The sequence below is a fragment of the Rhipicephalus sanguineus genome, chromosome 3 (assembly GCF_013339695.2).
Source record: "Rhipicephalus sanguineus isolate Rsan-2018 chromosome 3, BIME_Rsan_1.4, whole genome shotgun sequence".
NCBI classification, from domain to species: Eukaryota; Metazoa; Arthropoda; class Arachnida; order Ixodida; family Ixodidae; genus Rhipicephalus; species Rhipicephalus sanguineus.
This window is the reverse complement of record NC_051178.1, coordinates 120383615-120394509: the sequence shown is the minus strand read 5'-3', so window position 1 is coordinate 120394509 and position 10895 is coordinate 120383615. Positions and strand designations below refer to the sequence as shown.

At 41.3% G+C, this 10895-nt stretch overlaps 1 long non-coding RNA gene across 1 annotated transcript; it reads right to left on the bottom strand.

Moving 5' to 3' along the window:
- Positions 1–3176: 3176 nt before the first annotated feature.
- Positions 3177–10512, bottom strand: LOC119387029 (uncharacterized). Its single transcript, XR_005182429.2, has 3 exons — positions 9854–10512; positions 7875–7944; positions 3177–3253 (listed from the first exon to the last, which is right to left on the bottom strand). It is a non-coding gene; the product is annotated as an uncharacterized LOC119387029 (long non-coding RNA).
- Between the last annotated feature and the right edge of the window lie 383 nt (positions 10513–10895).

The following is a 10895-nucleotide window of genomic DNA, read 5'->3' as shown; positions in this document are numbered from 1 at the left end:
CGGGTTGCTTTGTTGGTCTCTCTTCGTCTTGGTCTAGTGTATTAAGTGATCAACGAGAAAGTATACTTGGTCGACCATTCTTAAAACATCACCAAGTTTACAAACATTAGAACCCATACATATGCCATACTTTGTGTGACAATGCAATCTGCCACCCCCTTTCATTTAATCAGTGATATGTATACAGACATTTCTTACAAAAGCCTCGGCATTACTGTGTTTTTCAGAACACCTTTCAGAATCTTTACAGGTGCTTTGCTGAATTTTGCCTGTTTACTGTGGATCTACAGTGACGTGATGGCTGGATGATGTTTCACACAAATGTCACACAAATGTATAAGGTCGATGGGTCATGTCAACCGTGCCATTCATTTCGAATAGATTGACTGTGAACTTAAAACGAACTCCGAGATCTGGATGTATTTTGCAATTAGAAAGGTATATAGGTAGATTTGTCCTGTGCTCTTTTTGACGAGGGCTGATGTGCTGGCTAGAACTTATGAATATAAGTGCCATGCAATGATGACACAGAAATCTTGGGCTTTCATATGCAGTTCAAAGGCTACCACATGTGCTCAGCATCATTTCTGCAGTTCGTACGGCAATACTGGATCATGTTAACCTATTCAAAGCTGGTGAAGAATATTTAGAATGACAGAAAGCTGAAAAAATGGTAATGGTAATGATTCATCTTGAAATGAAGGTAGGCATGCAAACGCAGACACAAGAAGAAGTGGGGTCAACACAAACACCAACAAAAAACAAATGAGAGGCATACAGTGGTGGAAAAGAAAAGTGGACACAAAACCTTTACACGCACTGCAGGGATAGGGAGACACCTAATCAATCCGGCACACTTGGAGCTTACGTGAGAGATAGCACTTCAGGAATGCTATGATTCTTCTTCAGCAAGTCAGCTGACAGCTGGCTCACACATGCAGTTCCACTACTATCGATATGCCAGGCTTCTACCATTACAGGTTTTTTCATTTCCACTCTTGTATGAAACTACGCATTCATCGAATTTTGGCGTGCATTTACACTCTCGACAATGCAAGGGTATATAAGATGGTAAACCTCCAGTTTATGACTCCTGATGTTTCGTTAATCTCTGGTAAAATAGCGGCCCATTTGCTCTTTGGAGAAGCAGGAGAAGCAGCAACAGCGAAGAGAAACATTATACCACACCTGTACGGCAATCGGTAAAGTTGCTGGTGTGTTCTACGAAACAAAGTTAGTGCACTTGTTGTCTATTATCTGTTTTCTTTCTCTCGCAAGGTGGCACAAATCTTACGTAGCCGTTAAAGGCAGCATTGACACTGTATGCACTTCACTTCTCTTAGCCTGTGAGATAAGCAATGAGTGTAAAGAATACCTACGGCACGCTTGTTACTGTTAATTTTTGCATCCATGTTTGCACGTGACACAGTCGGCTTCTTGAAACGTTCAGTGACAGTGGCTACTGCAAAACAAGGATAACCTGCATCTAATGGACGCGTAACCTGTGCGTTAAAGCTGGCCTTCATTTTGTGTACAGACTGGTGAGAGATGAGTTTAAGCATGACATGAAAATAGCGTTTTTTCTAGGCGCTTAGAATGCTTGGAGTTGAAGTCTGACACACAGTATTGAAGATCCAGAAGAATACTGCTAGCAAACTGGTTTTCCTGAAATTAAGTTAATGCCTAAGTTTGTATACTATCATTCTGAAGCAATGCTTCAGTAAACTTCGGCCATCCTCCATTTAACTCAAATTGTTCAATCATTGAGGTAACCATGGATTCAAATTGGTAACCACAACAAAATATCAAGTAAGCATAACATGCGCAGAATTGAACACGCATTGGTTTAAAGATGCCCCAATGCTCAGTGATTTATACCTTAACACAGTTGACAAACGCTTAGAGGAGGCCTTAGGCAAAGCAAAGATATTATTGAGGTTTTTCATTACGTGTACAATTACATGATTTTTTTTTTGTAGCGGTGATAAACTTGAAACCGCGGTTACCTGAGTGAATAGACAATTTGATGTAATTGAACGAGGGCTGAACCTTTACTAAATAACTGGCTCAGAATGACAGAATAGTACAATTTCAGGACATTACCTTAGTGTTTTTGGAACCACGTGTGATGGCAGTATGCTCCTAGATCTTCAAAACTACTGTTACTTCCGTCCAAGCATTCTAAATTTCTAAGGAATAGTACTGGCTTTGCTGTGTCATGCCATAAGTATTTTCTCACAAGGTGCTGCGTGAACACAATGAGCACAGCTTTAATGAATGAACTGGTTAGGCATCTATTAGATGTAGGTCATTCTTGCGTTGTAATAGCCTCGGTAGCTCAATGTTTAAAGCACATTTGTTACGTCTGAACGTGGTTGCAGAAAGCAATAGTAACAAGCGTGTCTTATGTGTTCCTTACATTCAGTGATTATCTCATAGGCTAAAGTGGGAAGTAGATAAGGCTAATGTTGCCCTTATGGCTGCCAATGGGCCAGGTAAGATTTGCGCCACTGTACTGAGAAATAATGAGCAGGAAATAGACAAAGGCAGACTAAATATTTTTTTCCAAGACACCCACTAGTTTACTGATTGCTGTGTAGCTCTGGTTTATACAGTTCTTTGTAGCTGGGCTGTTCTTCATAGGACAGATGGGCTGCTGTGTTATTCAGAGATTAACGGAAGAAGGTCGTAAACCAGTGGCTAACACACTAGTTTATTTTTGCATTGTCGAGGGTGTATATGCACACCAAAATTCGATGAATGCAAGGTACTTACCTAGTATCGATATGCCTGTGGCATATTAATAGCAGTGGAAGCGCATGCTTGAGGCAGCCGCGAATAATTTGTATAAAGAATGAATCAAATGCCTACACATTTCTCTCAGTAAAGCCCCACATCTGCCAGATTAATAAGTGTCACCCCATACCAGTGTGCAGGTAAGTGTTTGGTCTACCTTCTTTTCAGCCGCTCTGCATTTTCTTCAGCTGTTAGTCAGCAATTCAGTTGTCCCGATTTCTCTCTTGTGCCTGTGTTTGCATGCCTACCTTCATTTAGGATGGTGAAGAGTGGCACGACCGTTTGCTGCTCAACCGCAGTCTTGAAGAAAATGTCCCCACATTGCCAATTCATGAAAATATGACAGTTTTGCAAGTGAACAACGAAACAGCTGCAGGAAGGTGAAACATAACACTTACCTGACTCTCGCTGCATGACTTGAGTAAGCATGGTGCCTCAGGACAGCTCCTTTGCAGATCTAGAGCAAAAACGCAATACAAAATATTCAACAAAACAATACAAATGTTTTTACTGTAAAAATGCATATAGGTTAAAAAGCACGAGCTCGTATAAGCTGCTAGTCACATATTTTAAAAAGTTTCCAAGAAAAAATTCTCGAAGCATCCACAAGCTACAAACATAAGTAGGGGTGTGCGAATAGTGGAATTTCATCTCGAATCGAATTCGAATCGAATAGTGCCGAATAGTGGACAAAATATGGAATATCGAATAAAAAGATTTTATTGCAAAAATTGAAAGAAAGAACAAGGAAGTGAAATCTGCTCATGTCATCGAGCACCTAATGCGGTGAGTTGCTGCTACTGAAATGCTACAAATTTTCATGCAGCACCACAAGCTGCTCCACACACCTGGCTTGAGGTTCTCTCACCGTGATGGGTTGGTGTTTCCTGCAGTTGAAAATATGCCCTCACTGGGCACCTCTGTAGCAGGCATGGGAATGTATCGCGAAGCAATTTTGACGATACCTGGATAAAGTGCAGCCCCATGCTCTTTCCAGTATTTCCCATGATCATCCTTTCTTGGGATCAGGGACTGAATGAAGTATTTTTAACCTCTTGACTGTAGCTCAGTGTGTTGGTTATTTTTTGGCGCTAGCAGTTCCACAGTCTCCAGACCTCCCTGGCCTATTTTGCTGGAGCCATGAAAGCGCGGAAATGACACAATCTCCTTTAAAATAAAATCCGCTCGCTTTGAACCAGGATTTCGTTGAAAGTTTTTGAAAGACCTACAGTAACGACGTCAGCGTTAGCTTATCCCACCCCACCTAACCAAGTTGCACCATTGGCCTTCGTCGCGTTTTAGATATTCGCGGTCTCGAATTATTCGAAACTTCGAATACTAGCTATTCGAAAGTCGAATCGAATTATTCGTTACGGTATTATTCGATTCGAATTCGAACTCGAATATTCGCACACCTCTAAACATAAGTAAATTGACAAGATGCATCGTCAGTGTGTGAGAATGCATTTTGGCTGTTACCTACTAGGTTATCTGCGTGCAACTTTTAGAACAATACCTGGGCAAAAAACTTTAAAATGCACTTCATCTGGAACTGTGAGACGATTAATATTTACGAACGTCGATGACATAGAAATGTTATGCGGCTTTGAATAATGATCAACAGTACATACATGACTTCCCCAATCAGCTGTGAAAATGGCTCAAGCTATCGCTCTCTCCCAGCTAAATACCCGAGACAAAGTTGATGAGCATGGTGAACAGTTTTTATTAAACCCCATTGCCAAGATAGTTGCTTACGACATTGCAATGACAGTCAACAGAGAAGCGCAAAATAAAAATGATACGTCGGCCACACCACCAGTTTTCTTTGCGTTGGTTATATGTATTATAGTAGATAGGAGGTTGCTATTGCATACTTCATTTTAGGCCAAAGACCTAGAAAAGTTCACATTGGCTCTGACTGCCTTGTTTCCTAGTGGCGTGTGTGTCATCTTCACATCTTCTTGTCTAATGCTGTTTTATTGCCTTTTATATTGCACCAACCAGTGCAGTCCCAATCAAGCACACTACTGATTGAGTTGTGCATTTCAAGCATGCAAATGTGGTTAACAAATATGAGCAAAATAAAATGCAAGGCACAATTATCTAGACAAACATAACTTTTTTTGAATGAGAGAAAAACTGTCTTTCATTATTACGCTTCTTCCACACAGATTCCGCAGAAGTGAGTCGCAAAAGATATGTTGTTTTGATGGGCAAAATGAAGTATATGTGATGCACCTATTGACGGCCTTTTCTGTAGAATATACATCTTTGTTTTTTTGTTTTTAGATTTTGAAGAAACCAGACACTAATAAGCACACAAGCTAATGTGCATTCATCATGTCTGGCTGAGTAGCTATTCAATTAATGCAACATTTCAATAACAGAGCGAGTTTCATAAAAAGAGTGTAAAGAAGGTACAGCTGTTGCTGTTGCTCATCGTAAGAAGTTTGCTTGCCCTCTCCTTGTAGCAAATTTCTAAAAAATACAAGAACCAAAGAAGGAAAATTGTAGTGATGCACCATATGGCACAAGGCAATGTGTGTGAGTGACTCATCGCTTAACCTATAAAGAATGACACCATATCTTAAAACAATGGTCATTCCTGCAGTGCCTGAATGTGCATTCTCATAAAGCTGGAATTGTTGCATTGTTTGACACTACTTAAAAACTGATAGTTATTGACTGCAAATTGTTCCACAGAGAGTCCTATTCACCTTCTAGACGGCAGCAGCAGCCCACTTTCGCATACGCTAGGCACCAATAAAATCTGAGAACATATTCTTCTTGACGAACAGCCACCAGAGCATGGTTTTGCTGCATCAGAATAATTAAAACTGAAATTTACGCACAATGCAAGCTGATAACCATCAGTCGCACTAAAGTGACCACACACAGCAAAGGTCATTTTGGACCGTTATATCTCGTGAACAAAGCAAATGAGGACATATGATATTAAATCCGTGTGTTCATTGACAGAAGCGCTCTTCAATAAAAAATTGTCGTCAAAATTGAGACCGGATTTTTTAATTTTTTGAAAATGAACTTTTTGAAAAAACTCGCTTCTTTAACTATTTTTTTCTTTTTTTGCATTGCCCGTAGGAAAATGATCTTCCGTATAATGTGCAAAGGTTCTTTTCTATATTTACACTGTTTTGAAATTTCTGTTTGAAATAGGAAAGGCGCCAAGGTGCCTCAAGCTTAGCACACTTTTTTTCATTTCGACCGTGTTTGCCATTTTTCAAATTTTCTTCCTTTTGAGAACGGCATAAAATATGCATGGATGTAATTCACAGTATTGCGTTTTAAAACCAGGGAAAGAAATTTCAACACGTCATTTATAGTTCACGTTAAATTCTGCCGTGAAATCCGAAAACATTGCAGTGAGCAAAAACAGGAGGGCCGCACCACACCTTCAAATATTTTTTGCCGCGCTGGGAGAGTTTCCTGGAAATAAAATTTTCGGTTCACTGCACTTTGAGTGTGCCCACATTACACATCAAAAACCCAGGCAAAATAAAAATATCGACCGGATAGGCATGTTTGATCTCTCGTGGAATCACCCTGCTGTGCATTGCTGCTGTGTATTTGTGGAATGTGTTTTCTCACCAATGCTTGGTTCGAGGCCACCGAAAATACTATTTTATAAGAACAAATGTGCTACTGTTAATTTCTGGGATGTCAAACTCAACAAATCCGCATCCCTTGGCACGTGTGACTCAATGCATTATAAAAAGTTTAGCCTGGCTGGTATAGATTCCAACAGGGTATCTCCATCCTTGATTGAATTTCGGCGCTAAAGGAGTTCATAGTATGGTAGAGATTCACCATGGTGCCACTCGCTGGTACCAGGGAGACCGCAATAGGAGGAATCTCTTTGTCGTGTTCCACTTGGCATTCGTGACCAAAATCATATGGCTTTGGAAGATGTGTGTACAAAGTATGGATAGGCACTGTACGCCTCAGGAAGCATTGCTTTTGTGTGCCTATCTGCAACAAATGCATTTATGCCACGGGTATCCGCTGGCAAGTGTAAAGTATAGAGGAAAATTCTCTAGGAGCTCAGGTGAGTAATGTTTCACGTTCAATGCAACAACAAAAGCAAGGATTGACTGCAAGCCTACTTGGTTCACAATGAGATGGAAAATGCTAAAGGGTCAATAGTGTCTGTAATTGTGCTTCTTGTATTGCCCAAATGTGCTGCAGCATTATAAAAAAGAGAGCGCCGTGAGAACACCATCTAACTTTGAATATGTAGGAAAGCTTCAAAATGGTGCTCCAGGAACGTTCACACATGTTGAAATGAAAACAGCAAAAAATAATGAAATATTGCACAAAACATCACAAGTCATGGCGTGATTGTCATAACTGGAGGAGGGATTTCAAGCTCCCTCAAAATTTTGAAATGCTGCATGTTCATATAAACGCACACACACATACGAACACATGCACAAAAAAACATGAAGTATAGCAAGACCGCTATCATTAACAAATTTTCTGGCTAGGCCCTGCATGGTGTGTGTTTGTGTGTGGTATTCTGGGCTATCTTCATTATGACCCTGTAGCAATAACACACAAATCTCTTTGCTGTACAAGGGTGTATACATGAAAGCCAAATTTCCTGAATGTGGCCCTATTTCCTTGAATCAATGCAGGAATTGTGGGCTACTAAACATGCAAATGGAAACAGGAATAATCCTTGATACACAGGGACACACGGAACAGCAACACAACACTGTAATCGGTTTCTAGACTTGACAAATTTGGCTGTTTTGGTGCCTGATATGGGTTGTTGTTATAGAATAAACTAGACCTAGAAATGAAACGCCACACTTTAGTATTGAGCAGCTTCAGATCTAAATGCATTTTAAATTTGATGTTGATGTGTGGCACATATGTCCTACGTATTGTAGAAGATTCCTACTCCACATTAGCACTCCTACATGTTCCTATGTTTGCGCGTAGCAGATGAAACTTATTGAACCTCACCACATGTGTGTAGCCACACATAAATCGCAAGTTTGATCTGTGACAACAATAATGTCAAAATTGTTTACAACAGAGCTGTGGCCTACCTGCATTTGTTCATCACTCGGGTTCACATCAGCATTGGCTGCATATGGTCATCACCAGCAGGGGAGGTGGCTGCACAATTTCTTTGTTAAAGCATTGCCGAGAATTTGGTCTGTTTGTTGTCAAAGAAATCTGGTAGGTCAGGCTTTGAGAGAAAGTTGTGTAATAAGGCTGTTACCAGTCAACTCAGAGGTTATGCCAAGCAGGCATGGTCTCACGCAAACCATACACGGAATAATAAATGGGACTGACAAATACAGGAATATTTTAACTTTGTTCATCGTGGAACTAACACATTATGCACTGATTAGCTTATGTGTTAGACAGAAATAACATGAGGGAGGTCAATATATTTCCCTAATAACACACATCCTTGTCAGCCACATGCTATAATGGGCATTCAACAAGTTACCCATCTAAGAAAATGTGAATAAATGTTATCTGAAATTTTCAAAGCCTCATCGTACATGTGATTATTGCTCAATACACTTTCCCATGGATTCTTACTGAATGAATGTCGACAGCATGTGCTTTGCTGCCTTCAACATAATTTATGAGAAATACACTTTGTGCTTGACCAAAATTGCCGAGTTTTTGCAGAATTTCTGTGGTCTACATGTCTTTTACATCCAACAAAGCTCCGCATGCCAGTGTTTCACTGTGCCATGTCAGTGCATTAGCACGGGAAGTTGGGCGAGTTGGTATGTTATCATATTCAGCTGAACGTGTAGCGCGGCATAGGTGAGGGAAGAATTGGATGACACGGCGCTTCATTCCTGGTCTATGCCACGTTGCACGTTCAACGAAACAAGCCATGTGAGTGCCATATTATCTACCTTAGATGCAGGGTGGCTTGTTTGTGCCCTTAGCAACATACACAATGTGCAACCACATTTATAGCATACTTTATGCAATTTAGCATACTTAGCAAATAAGATTTATGGTGCCGTAACAGAGCCTGAGCTCCAGTTCATGGGTACGATTACAGCGCTGTTTAAGTGGTGCTTTATGATACTTGCCAGCCGTCATGGAAAACTGCAGTCCACCTATCACTCCACCAGTAGACCGCGAATAGCGTATGAATGGTTTTACATAACGCACTAGCACATAAACACAGTGATGAGTGCTTACCACAAGCTATATAACTGCAGAAGTTAGGAAACAAGTAATACCAATCCAATAAAGGCAGAAGTTGAGGGTAAGATGGGAGCTTGAAATGAAAAATTCGTGAACACGGGGTGCCAGCAACACCCCGTGTCACGAATTTTGCACGTAATACCACTGTCACAGGTAACTGCAATGCACGAACGCACATACAGTGCCGAAAGCAATAGCAAATTCAGATGAGAGTACGCCTTGCCAAATTAGGTCAACACGCATAAAATGGGTCAAACTGACTAAACTAAATACGGTGTCCATGCTGCAAAAATTGCATTTTAGCAAATCTACCTTAGCTATTGCTTAAAAGACGACAAACAATGTCCAAGAGTGCTAACCTAAACGCTTTTGACGGTCACGTTCCTTAAGGACGCACAAAATGCACGCCTAAAGAAAATATCCCTACATACACTTTACTTCTCCCACTGTACTGATTCACGGCTCATCGCTCAACACGGTGGCTGGAGATCATTCCTTTGGAGTTCGTTCAAAAGAAAAAAATAAATCAAGCTTCGATTTCATTGCTTTACCTCAAGTAAGTTGACAAGTGTAAAATGCACGCATAAAACACATGACGATGGTGTGTCTGAGAAAAATGTCTCCTTTCAGCAAATTTTAACATAGCGCAGTGCGTGCGCACGAGCTAATTACCAAAACTTTATATAGCTACTGATTACGCTCTTGGACAAACGTCGTGCGCGAGCACCATGCACACAACAACGATATGTGGTACCAACAAGTTATGCGATTTCCTTCAGCGACAACGCATACCAGAATAAGAACGACTGACAACGTACGAAGCGTAACATTCAAAATCACTTACCTCTGGCAAGAAAGCACGCTGGCAGCGTACACTGCAGGATGACCGCCGGTTTTCAAGCGATGCGCAGAGCAAGGAACGGCCAAGCTACCCGCATCCGGCTGTCCGCCGGTATAGCTCCCGAACTGCTCGAACGTCAAGGCATTTTCTGGGCCCACAGAGCGTGCCGTCGAGTAAAGATTGCGGTGCTGTTACTCACTGATGCGTGGAAACGTTTGAAGAGGGCACGGTGCAAAGAGGGTCTCCAAAGCTATGAATCACGTCCCTCCATCACACCGAACAAAGGAAGTCGCAGAGAACGGAGTCGCACGGCCGGCATCTGGTGACTATTTGCACGGTGCCGCGGATCATACTCAGTGAAGAACTTGCGCTTACATCAGTAACCGCAACACAGAACACACAATGCGAGGTAACGCAGTAAAGGTCGACCGCATGAACAAAACTCGACACTACGACGCACACACGAAATGCAGGACGCCGCCATGTCTGCGAAGAAAAAAAAAAAAGCGACAGGGCGATGTTGGCGACACTAGCGCCACCACCACCTCAGTTTCAGTTTCGGTATCGACATATGAACAGAAAAATCGTGTGTACGTTGCTACAAATAGCTCAAACACGAGTGCTAACGCTGCAAGAAGGAAATGCGCTATCTTATATATTTGTCTCATCAATCTGTCGTTGAAATTTACAGCAAGTTATGCAGATGTAGCGGAATAGTTAGTGAAGGTTGTTCAGGGGAGGTCGGCCTTTGACTGCGATGTGAAAATGCACATCATGTATTCAAGAACATTTTGTCATGTAATTACATCCGCAGCTTAATGAATACTTACCTTCAGCCTTAACTTCATTTATTAATACAAAAGCGAGTCTGCTCTGAACCATGTGGTTCATTGCTTCTCGCAGTAGTATGGAAAGCCGAGCTAGTTGGTACGAATTCATAGTGCAATAGCGTAACAAACACAGGGACACAGGCAAGAGAGACGATACAGGCGCTAACTTTCAACTGACGTTTATTTTTTTCGGAAACGCTCATGTATAATATATA